Below are 12401 nucleotides of genomic sequence, written 5' to 3' on the forward strand. Positions count from 1 at the left end.
GTAAACCTCCAATGGTGCATCGGAATCTAATACTGCTGTCCCAGGAATGGCTCAAAGCACGAACTATTAGAAGAGTTACTCCTCATGTAAATAAGTCGACATTTTGCCTTTTGTATTTAATATCGATGCAATTTCTTTGTTTCATCGTTGATTTGAAGGTCCAAGTGATACAGTAATCCTGCAATGGTGCATCGGAATCTAATACTGCTGTCCCAGGAAAGGGTCGAAGCACGAACTATTAGAAGAGTTACTCCTCATGTAAATAAGTCGACATTTTGCCTTTTGTATTCAATATCGATGCAATTTCTGTGTTTCATCGTTGATTTCAAGGTCCAAGGGATACAGTAAATATGAGATGGTGCTTCGGAATCTAATACTGCTGTCCCAAAAAAGGCTCAAATCGCGAACTATAGAAGAGTTACCCCCCTTATAAACAAGTCGACATTTTGCCTTTTGTATTCAAACCGATGCAATTTCTGTGTTTCATCGTTGATTTGAAGGTCCAAGGGATACAGTAAACCTGCAATGGTGCATCGGAATCTAATACTGCTATCCCAGGATAGGCTAAAAGCACGAACAATTAGAAGAGTTGCTCCTCTTGTAAATAAGTCGACATTTTGCCTTTTGTATTCAATACCGATGCAATTTCTGTTTTTCATCGTTGATTTGAAGGTCCAAGGGATACAGTAAACCTGCAATGGTGCATCGGAATCTAATACTGCTATCCCAGGATAGGCTAAAAGCACGAACTATTAGAAAAGTTGCTCCTCTTGTAAATAAGTCGACATTTTGCCTTTTGTATTCAATATCGATGCAATTTCTGTGTTTCATCGTTGATTTGAAGGTCCAAGGGATACAGTAACCTCCAATGGTGCATCGGAATCTAATACTGCTGTCCCAGGAAAGGCTCAAAGCACGAACTATTAGAAGAGTTACTCCTCATGTAAATAAGTCGACATTTTGCCTTTTGTATTTAATATCGATGCAATTTCTGTGTATCATCGTTGATTTGAAGGTCCAAGGGATACAGTAAACCTGCAATGGTGCATCGGAATCTAATACTGCTGTCCCAGGAAAGGCTCAAAGCGCGAACTATTAGAAGAGTTACTCCTCTTGTAAATAAGTCGACATTTTGCCTTTTGTATTCAATATCGATTCAATTTGTGTTTCATCATTGGTTTTAAGGTCCAAGGTCTACAGTGAACCTACAATGGTGCATCGAAATCTAATACTGCTGTCCCAGGAAAGGCTAAAATCACGAACTATTAGAAGAGTTACTTCTCTTGTAAATAAGTCGACATTTTGCCTTTTGTATTCAATATCGATGCAATTTTTGTGTTTCATCGTTGATTTGAAGGTCCAAGGGATACAGTAATCCTGCAATGGTGCATCGGAATCTAATACTGCTGTCCCAGGAAAGTGTCGAAGCACGAACTATTAGAAGAGTTACTCCTCTTATAAATAAGTCGACATTTTGCCTTTTGTATTCGATATCGATGCAATTTCTGTGTTTCATCGTTGATTTGGAGATCCAAGGGATACAGTAAATATGAGATGGTGCTTCGGAATCTAATACTGCTGTCCCAGGAATGGTTCAAAGCACGAACTATTAGAAGAGTTACTTCCCTTGTAAATAAGTCGACATTTTGCCTTTTGTATTCAATATCGATCCAATTTCTGTGTTTCATCGTTGATTTGAAGGTCCAAGGGATACAGTAAATATGAGATGGTGCTTCGGAATCTAATACTGCTGTCCCAAAAAAGGCTCAAAGCACGAACTATAGAAGAGTTACTCCTCTTATAAACAAGTCGACATTTTGCCTTTTGTATTCAATATCGATGCAATTTCTGTGTTTCATCGTTGATTTGGAAATCCAAGGGATACAGTAAATATGAGATGGTGCTTCGGAATCTAATACTGCTGTCCCAGGAATGGTTCAAACAAGAACTATTAGAAGAGTTACTTCTCTTGTAAATAAGTCGACATTTTGCCTTTTGTATTCAATATCGATTCAATTTATGTGTTTCATCATTGGTTTTAAGGTCCAAGGGCTACAGTGAACCTACAATGGTGCATCGGAATCTAATACTGCTGTCCCAGGAAAGGCTAAATTCACGAACTATTAGAAGAGTTACTTCTCTTGTAAATGATTCGACATTTTGCCTTTTGTATTCAATATCGATGCAATTTCTGTGTTTCATCGTAGATTTGAAGGTCCAAGGGATACAGTGAACCTGCAATGGTGCATCGGAATCTACTACTGCTGTCCCAGGAAAGGCTCAAGACACGAACTATAGAAGAGTTACTCCTCTTATAAACAAGTCACCATTTTGCCTTTTGTATTCAATATCGATGCTATTTCTGTGTTTCATCGTTGATTTGAAGGTCCAAGGGATACAGTAAACCTGCAATGGTGCATCGGAATCTAATACTGCTGTCCCAGGAAAAACTAAAAGCAAGAATTATTAGAAGAGTTGCTCCTCTTGTAAATAAGTCGACATTTTGCCTTTTGTATTAAATACCGATGCACTTTCTGTGTTTCATCGTTGATTTGAAGGTCCAAGGAATACAGTAAACCTGCAATGGTGCTTTGGAATCTAATACTGCTGTCCCAGGAAAGGCTCAAAGCACGAACTATTAGAAGAGTTACTCCTCATGTAAATAAGTCGACATTTTGCCTTTTGTATTCAATATCGATGCAATTTCTGTGTTTCATCGTTGATTTGAAGGTCCAAAGGATACAGTAACCCTGCAATGGTGCATCGGAATCTAATACTGCAGTTCCAGAAATGGCTCGAAGCACGAACTATTAGAAGAGTTACTCCTCTTATATATAAGTCGACATTTTGCCTTTTGTATTCAATATCGATGCAATTTCTGTGTTTCATCGTTGATTTGAAGGTCCAAGGGATACAGTAAATATGAGATGGTGCTTCGGAATCTAATACTGCTGTCCAAGGAATGGTTCAAAGCACGAACTATTAGAAGAGTTACTTCTCTTGTAAATAAGTCGACATTTTCCCTTTGGATTCAATATCGATTCAATTTATGTGTTTCATCATTGGTTTTAAGGTCCAAGGGCAACAGTGAACCTACAATGGTGCATCGGAATCTAATACTGCTGTCCCAGGAAAGGCTAAAATCACGAACTATTAGAAGAGTTACTTCTCTTGTAAATAAGTCGACATATTGCCTTTTGTAATCAATATCGATGCAATTTCTGTGTTTCATCGTTGATTTGAAGGTCCAAGGGATACAGTAAACCTGCAATGGTGCATCGGAATCTAATACTGCTGTCCCAGGAAAGGCTCAAAGCACGAACGGTAGAAGAGTTACTCCTCTGATAAACAAGTCGACATTTTGCTTTTTGTATTCAATATCGATGCAATTTCTGTGTTTCATCGTTGATTTGAAGGCCCAAGGGATACAGTAAACCTGCAATGGTGCATCGGAATCTTATACTGCTGTCCCAGGAAAGGCTAAAAGCAAGAACTATTAGAAGAGTTGCTCCTCTTGTAAATAAGTCGACATTTTGCCTTTTGTATTCAATACCGATGCAATTTCTGTGTCTCATCGTTGCTTTGAAGGTCCAAGGGATACAGTAAACCTGCAATGGTGCATCGGAATCTAATACTGCTGTCCCAGGAAAGGCTCAAAGCACGAACTATTGGAAGAGTTACTCCTCTTGTAAATAAGCCGACATTTTGCCTTTTGTATTCAATATCGATGCAATTTCTGTGTTTCATCGTTGATTTGAAGGTCGAAGGGATACAGTAAACCTGCAATGGTGCATCGGAATCGAATACTGCTGTCCCAGGAAAGGCTCAAAGCACGAACTATTAGAAGAGTTACTCCTCTTGTAAATAAGTCGACATTTTGCCTTTTGTATTCAATATCGATGCAATTTCTGTGTTTCATCGTTGATTTGAAGGTCCAAGGGATACAGTAATCCTGCAATGGTGCATCGGAATCTAATACTTCTGTCCCAGGAAAGGCTCGAAGCGCCAACTATTAGAAGAGTTACTCCTCTTATAAATAAGTCGACATTTTGCCTTTTGTATTCAATATCGATGCAATTTCTGTGTTTCATCGTTGATTTGAAGGTCCAAGGGATACAGTAAATATGAGATGGTGCTTCGGAATCTAATACTGCTGTCCCAGGAATGGTTCAAACACGAACTATTAGAAGAGTTACTTCTCTTGTAAATAAGTCGACATTTTGCCTTTTGTATTCAATATCGATTCAATTTATGTGTTTCATCCATGGTTTTAAGGTCCAAGGGCTACAGTGAACCCACAATGGTGCATCGGAATCTAATACTGCTGTCCCAGGAAAGGCTAAAATCACGAACTATTAGAAGAGTTACTTCTCTTGTAAATGATTCGACATTTTGCCTTTTGTATTCAATATCGATGCAATTTCTGTGTTTCATTGTTGATTTGAAGGTCCAAGGGATACAGTGAACCTGCAATGGTGCATCGGAATCTACTACTTCTGTCCCAGGAAAGGCTCAAAGCACGAACTAAAGAAGAGTTACTCCTCTTATAAACAAGTCGACATTTTGCCTTTTGTATTCAATATCGATGCAATTTCTGTGTTTCATCGTTGATTTGAAGGTCCAAGGGATACAGTAAACCTGCAATGGTGCATCGGAATCTAATACTGCTGTCCCAGGAAAGGCTAAAAGCAAGAATTATTAGAAGAGTTGCTCCTCTTGTAAATAAGCCGACATTTTGCCTTTTGTATTCAATACCGATGCACTTTCTGTGTTTCATCGTTCATTTGAATGTCCAAGGGATACAGTAAACCTGCAATGGTGCTTTGGAATGTAATACTGCTATCCCTTGAAAGGCTCAAAGCACGAACTATTAGAAGAGTTACTCCTCATATAAATAAGTCGACATTTTGCCTTTTTTATTCAATATCGATGCAATTTCTGTGTTTCATCGTTGATTTGAAGGTCCAAAGGATACAGTAACCCTGCAATGGTGCATCGTAATCTAATACTGCTGTCCCAGGAAAGGGTCGAAGCACGAACTATTAGAAGAGTTACTCCTCTTTTAAATAAGTCGACATTTTGCCTTTTGTATTCAATATCGATGCAATTTCTGTGTTTCATCGTTGATTTGGAGGTCCAAGGGATACAGAAAATATGAGATGGTGCTTCGGAATCTAATACTGCTGTCCCAGGAATGGTTCAAAGCACGAACTATTAGAAGAGTTACTTCTCTTGTAAATAAGTCGACATTTTGCTTTTTGTATTCAATATCGATGCAATTTCTGTGTTTCATCGTTGATTCGAAGGTCCAAGGGATACAGTAAATATGAGATGGTGCTTCGGAATCTAATACTGCTGTCCCAAAAAAGTCTCAAAGCGCGAACTATAGAAGAGTTACTCCTCTTATAAAAAAGTCGACATTTTGCCTTTTGTATTCAATATCGATGCAATTTCTGTGTTTCATCGTTGATTTGAAGGTCCAAGGGATTCAGTAAACCTGCAATGGTGCATCGGAATCTAATACTGCTATCCCAGGATAGGCTAAAAGCACAAACTATTAGAAGAGTTGCTCCTCTTGTAAATAAGTCGACATTTTGCCTTTTGTATTCAATACCGATGCAATTTCTGTGTTTCATCGTTGATTTGAAGGTCCAAGAGATACAGTAAACCTGCAATGGTGCATCGGAATCTAATACTGCTGTCCCAGGGAAGGCTCAAAGCACGAACTATTAGAAGTGTTACTCTTCTTGTAAATAATCCGACATTTTGCCTTTTGTATTCAATATCGATGTAATTTCTGTGTTTCATCGTTGATTTGAAGGTCCAAGGGATACAGTAAACCTCCAATAGTGCATCGGAATCTAATACTGCTGTCCCAGGAATGGCTCAAAGCACGAACTATTAGAAGAGTTACTCCTCATGTAAATAAGTCGACATTTTGCCTTTTGTATTTAATATCGATGCAATTTCTTTGTTTCATCGTTGATTTGAAGGTCCAAGTGATACAGTAATCCTGCAATGGTGCATCGGAATCTAATACTGCTGTCCCAGGAAAGGGTCGAAGCACGAACTATTAGAAGAGTTACTCCTCATGTAAATAAGTCGACATTTTGCCTTTTGTATTCAATATCGATGCAATTTCTGTGTTTCATCGTTGATTTCAAGGTCCAAGGGATACAGTAAATATGAGATGGTGCTTCGGAATCTAATACTGCTGTCCCAAAAAAGGCTCAAATCGCGAACTATAGAAGAGTTACCCCCCTTATAAACAAGTCGACATTTTGCCTTTTGTATTCAAATCGATGCAATTTCTGTGTTTCATCGTTGATTTGAAGGTCCAAGGGATACAGTAAACCTGCAATGGTGCATCGGAATCTAATACTGCTATCCCAGGATAGGCTAAAAGCACGAACTATTAGAAGAGTTGCTCCTCTTGTAAATAAGTCGACATTTTGCCTTTTGTATTCAATACCGATGCAATTTCTGTTTTTCATCGTTGATTTGAAGGTCCAAGGGATACAGTAAACCTGCAATGGTGCATCGGAATCTAATACTGCTATCCCAGGATAGGCTAAAAGCACGAACTATTAGAAAAGTTGCTCCTCTTGTAAATAAGTCGACATTTTGCCTTTTGTATTCAATATCGATGCAATTTCTGTGTTTCATCGTTGATTTGAAGGTCCAAGGGATACAGTAACCTCCAATGGTGCATCGGAATCTAATACTGCTGTCCCAGGAAAGGCTCAAAGCACGAACTATTAGAAGAGTTACTCCTCATGTAAATAAGTCGACATTTTGCCTTTTGTATTTAATATCGATGCAATTTCTGTGTATCATCGTTGATTTGAAGGTCCAAGGGATACAGTAAACCTGCAATGGTGCATCGGAATCTAATACTGCTGTCCCAGGAAAGGCTCAAAGCGCGAACTATTAGAAGAGTTACTCCTCTTGTAAATAAGTCGACATTTTGCCTTTTGTATTCAATATCGATTCAATTTGTGTTTCATCATTGGTTTTAAGGTCCAAGGTCTACAGTGAACCTACAATGGTGCATCGAAATCTAATACTGCTGTCCCAGGAAAGGCTAAAATCACGAACTATTAGAAGAGTTACTTCTCTTGTAAATAAGTCGACATTTTGCCTTTTGTATTCAATATCGATGCAATTTTTGTGTTTCATCGTTGATTTGAAGGTCCAAGGGATACAGTAATCCTGCAATGGTGCATCGGAATCTAATACTGCTGTCCCAGGAAAGTGTCGAAGCACGAACTATTAGAAGAGTTACTCCTCTTATAAATAAGTCGACATTTTGCCTTTTGTATTCGATATCGATGCAATTTCTGTGTTTCATCGTTGATTTGGAGATCCAAGGGATACAGTAAATATGAGATGGTGCTTCGGAATCTAATACTGCTGTCCCAGGAATGGTTCAAAGCACGAACTATTAGAAGAGTTACTTCCCTTGTAAATAAGTCGACATTTTGCCTTTTGTATTCAATATCGATCCAATTTCTGTGTTTCATCGTTGATTTGAAGGTCCAAGGGATACAGTAAATATGAGATGGTGCTTCGGAATCTAATACTGCTGTCCCAAAAAAGGCTCAAAGCACGAACTATAGAAGAGTTACTCCTCTTATAAACAAGTCGACATTTTGCCTTTTGTATTCAATATCGATGCAATTTCTGTGTTTCATCGTTGATTTGGAGATCCAAGGGATACAGTAAATATGAGATGGTGCTTCGGAATCTAATACTGCTGTCCCAAGAATGGTTCAAACAAGAACTATTAGAAGAGTTACTTCTCTTGTAAATAAGTCGACATTTTGCCTTTTGTATTCAATATCGATTCAATTTATGTGTTTCATCATTGGTTTTAAGGTCCAAGGGCTACAGGGAACCTACAATGGTGCATCGGAATCTAATACTGCTGTCCCAGGAAAGGCTAAATTCACGAACTATTAGAAGAGTTACTTCTCTTGTAAATGATTCGACATTTTGCCTTTTGTATTCAATATCGATGCAATTTCTGTGTTTCATCGTAGATTTGAAGGTCCAAGGGATACAGTGAACCTGCAATGGTGCATCGGAATCTACTACTGCTGTCCCAGGAAAGGCTCAAGACACGAACTATAGAAGAGTTACTCCTCTTATAAACAAGTCACCATTTTGCCTTTTGTATTCAATATCGATGCTATTTCTGTGTTTCATCGTTGATTTGAAGGTCCAAGGGATACAGTAAACCTGCAATGGTGCATCGGAATCTAATACTGCTGTCCCAGGAAAAACTAAAAGCAAGAATTATTAGAAGAGTTGCTCCTCTTGTAAATAAGTCGACATTTTGCCTTTTGTATTCAATACCGATGCACTTTCTGTGTTTCATCGTTGATTTGAAGGTCCAAGGAATACAGTAAACCTGCAATGGTGCTTTGGAATCTAATACTGCTGTCCCAGGAAAGGCTCAAAGCACGAACTATTAGAAGAGTTACTCCTCATGTAAATAAGTCGACATTTTGCCTTTTGTATTCAATATCGATGCAATTTCTGTGTTTCATCGTTGATTTGAAGGTCCAAAGGATACAGTAACCCTGCAATGGTGCATCGTAATCTAATACTGCTGTCCCAGGAAAGGGTCGAAGCACGAACTATTAGAAGAGTTACTCCTCTTTTAAATAAGTCGACATTTTGCCTTTTGTATTCAATATCGATGCAATTTCTGTGTTTCATCGTTGATTTGGAGGTCCAAGAGATACAGTAAATATGAGATGGTGCTTCGGATTCTAATACTGCTGTCCCAGGAATGGTTCAAAGCACGAACTATTAGAAGAGTTACTTCTCTTGTAAATAAGTCGACATTTTGCCTTTTGTATTCAATATCGATGCAATTTCTGTGTTTCACCGTTGATTCGAAGGTCCAAGGGATACAGTAAATATGAGATGGTGCTTCGGAATCTAATACTGCTGTCCCAAAAAAGTCTCAAAGCACGAACTATAGTAGAGTTACTCCTCTTATAATCAAGTCGACATTTTGCCTTTTGTATTCAATATCGATGCAATTTCTGTGTTTCATCGTTGATTTGAAGGTCCAAGGGATACAGTAAACCTGCAATGGTGCATCGGAATCTAATAATGCTATCCCAGGATAGGCTAAAAGCACGAACTATTAGAAGAGTTGCTCCTCTTGTAAATAAGTCGACATTTTGCCTTTTGTATCCAATACCGATGCAATTTCTGTGTTTCATCGTTGATATGAAGGTCCAAGAGATACAGTAAACCTGCAATGGTGCATCGGAATCTAATACTGCTGTCCCAGGGAAGGCTCAAAGCACGAACTATTAGAAGAGTTACTCCTCTTGTAAATAAGCCGACATTTTGCCTTTTGTATTCAATATCGATGCAATTTCTGTGTTTCATCGTTGATTTGAAGGTCCAAGGGATACAGTAAATATGAGATGGTGCTTCGGAATCTAATACTGCTGTCCCAAAAAAGGCTCAAATCACGAACTATAGAAGAGTTACTCCACTTATAAACAAGTCGACATTTTGCCTTTTGTATTCAATATCGATGCAATTTCTGTGTTTCATCGTTGATTTGAAGGTGCAAGAGATACAGTAAACCTGCAATGGTGCATCGGAATCTAATACTGCTATCCCAGGATAGGCTAAAAGCACGAACTATTAGAAGAGTTGCTCCTCTTGTAAATAAGTCGACATTTTGCCTTCTGTATTCAATACTGATGCAATTTCTGTGTTTCATCGTTGATTTGAAGGTCCAAGGGATACAGTAAACCTGCAATGGTGCATCGGAATCTAATACTGCTATCCCAGGATAGGCTAAAAGCACGAACTATTAGAAGAGTTGCTCCTCTTGTAAATAAGTCGACATTTTGCCTTATGTATTCAATTCCGATGCAATTTCTGTGTTTCATCGTTGATCTGAAGGTCCAAGGGATACAGTAAACCTGCAATGGTGCATCGGAATCTAATACTGCTGTCCCAGGGAAGGCTCAAAGCACGAACTATTAGCAGAGTTACTCCTCTTGTAAATAATCCGAAATTTTGCCTTTTGTATTCAATATCGATGCAATTTCTGTGTTTCATCGTTGATTTGAAGGTCCAAGGGATACAGTAAACCTCCAATGGGGCATCGGAATCTAATACTGCTGTCCCAGGGAAGGCTCAAAGCACGAACTATTAGAAGAGTTACTCCTCATGTAAATAAGTCGACATTTTGCCTTTTGTATTTAATATCGATGCAATTTCTGTGTTTCATCGTTGATTTGAAGGTCCAAGGGAAACAGTATACCTGCAATGGCGCATCGGAATCTAATACTGCTGTCCCAGGAAAGGCTCAAAGCGCGAACTATTAGAAGAGTTACTCCTCTTGTAAATAAGTCGACATTTTGCCTTTTGTATTCAATATCGATTCAATTTATGTGTTTCATCATTGGTTGTACGGTCCAAGCTCTACAGTGAACCTACAATGGTGCATCGGAATCTAATACTGCTGTCCCAGGAAAGGCTCAAAGCGCGAACTATTAGAAGAGTTACTCCTCTTGTAAATAAGTCGACATTTTGCCTTTTGTATTCAATATCGATGCAATTTCTGTGTTTCATCGTTGAATGGAGGTCCAAGGGATACAGTAAACCTGCAATGGTGCATCGGAATCTAATACTGCTATCCCAGGATAAGCTAAAAGCACGAACTATTAGAAGAGTTGCTCCTCTTGTAAATAAGTCGACATTTTGCCTTTTGTATTCAATACCGATGCAATTTCTGTGTTTCATCGTTGATTTGAAGGTCCAAGGGATACAGTAAGCCTCCAATGGTGCATCGGAATCTAATACTTCTGTCCCAGGAAAGGCTCGAAGCGCGAACTATTAGAAGAGTTACTCCTCTTATAAATAAGTCGACATTTTGCCTTTTGTATTCAATATCGATGCAATTTCTGTGTTTCATCGTTGATTTGAAGGTCCAAGGGATACAGTAAATATGAGATGGTGCTTCGGAATCTAATACTGCTGTCCCAGGAAAGGCTCAAAGCGCGAACTATTAGAAGAGTTACTCCTCTTGTAAATAAGTCGACATTTTGCCTTTTGTATTCAATATCGCTTCAATTTATGTGTTTCATCGTTGGTTTTAAGGTCCAAGGGCTACAGTGAACCTACAATGGTGCATCGGAATCTAATACTGCTGTCCCAGGGAAGGCTAAAAGCACGAACTATTAGAAGAGTTGCTCCTCTTGTAAATAAGTCGACATTTTGCCTTATGTATTCAATTCCGATGCAATTTCTGTGTTTCATCGTTGATCTGAAGGTCCAAGGGATACAGTAAACCTGCAATGGTGCATCGGAATCTAATACTGCTGTCCCAGGGAAGGTTCAAAGCACGAACTATTAGAAGAGTTACTCCGCTTGTAAATAATCCGACATTTGGCCTTTTGTATTCAATATCGATGCAATTTCTGTGTTTCATCGTTGATTTGAAGGTCCAAGGGATACAGTAAACCTCCAATGGTGCATCGGAATCTAATACTGCTGTCCCAGGGAAGGCTCAAAGCACGAACTATTAGAAGAGTTACTCCTCATGTAAATAAAACGACATTTTGCATTTTGTATTTAATATCGATACAATTTCTGTGTTTCATCGTTGATTTGAAGGTCCAAGGGATACAGTAAACCTGCAATGGTGCATCGGAATCTAATACTGCTGTCGCAGGAAAGGCTCAAAGCGCGAACTATTAGAAGAGTTACTCCTCTTGTAAATAAGTCGACATTTTGGCTTTTGTATTCAATATCGATTCAATTTATGTGTTTCATCATTGGTTTTAAGGTCCAACGTCTACAGTGAACCTACAATGGTGCATCGGAATCTAATACTGCTGTCCCAGGAAATGGTCGAAGCACGAACTATTAGAAGAGTTACTCCTCTTATAAATAAGTCGACATTTTGCCTTTTGTATTCAATATCGATGCAATTTCTGTGTTTCATCGTTGATTTGAAGGTCCGAGAGATACAGTAAACCGGCAATGGTGCATCGGAATCTAATACTGCTATCCCAGGATAGGCTAAAAGCACGAACTATTAGAAGAGTTGCTCCTCTTGTAAATAAGTCGACATTTTGCCTTTTGTATTCAATACCGACGCAATTTCTGTGTTTCATCGTTGATTTGAAGGTCCAAGGGATACAGTAAACCTGCAATGGTGCATCGGAATCTAATACTGCTATCCCAGGATAGGCTAAAGCACGAACTATTAGAAGAGTTGCTCCTCTTGTAAATAAGTCGACATTTTGCCTTATGTATTCAATTCCGATGCAATTTCTGTGTTTCATCGTTGATCTGAAGGTCAAAGGGATACAGTAAACCTGCAATGGTGCATCGGAATCTAATACTGCTGTCCC

Source organism: Schistocerca cancellata, chromosome 8, assembly GCF_023864275.1.
Source record: "Schistocerca cancellata isolate TAMUIC-IGC-003103 chromosome 8, iqSchCanc2.1, whole genome shotgun sequence".
In the NCBI taxonomy this organism is placed as follows: domain Eukaryota; kingdom Metazoa; phylum Arthropoda; class Insecta; order Orthoptera; family Acrididae; genus Schistocerca; species Schistocerca cancellata.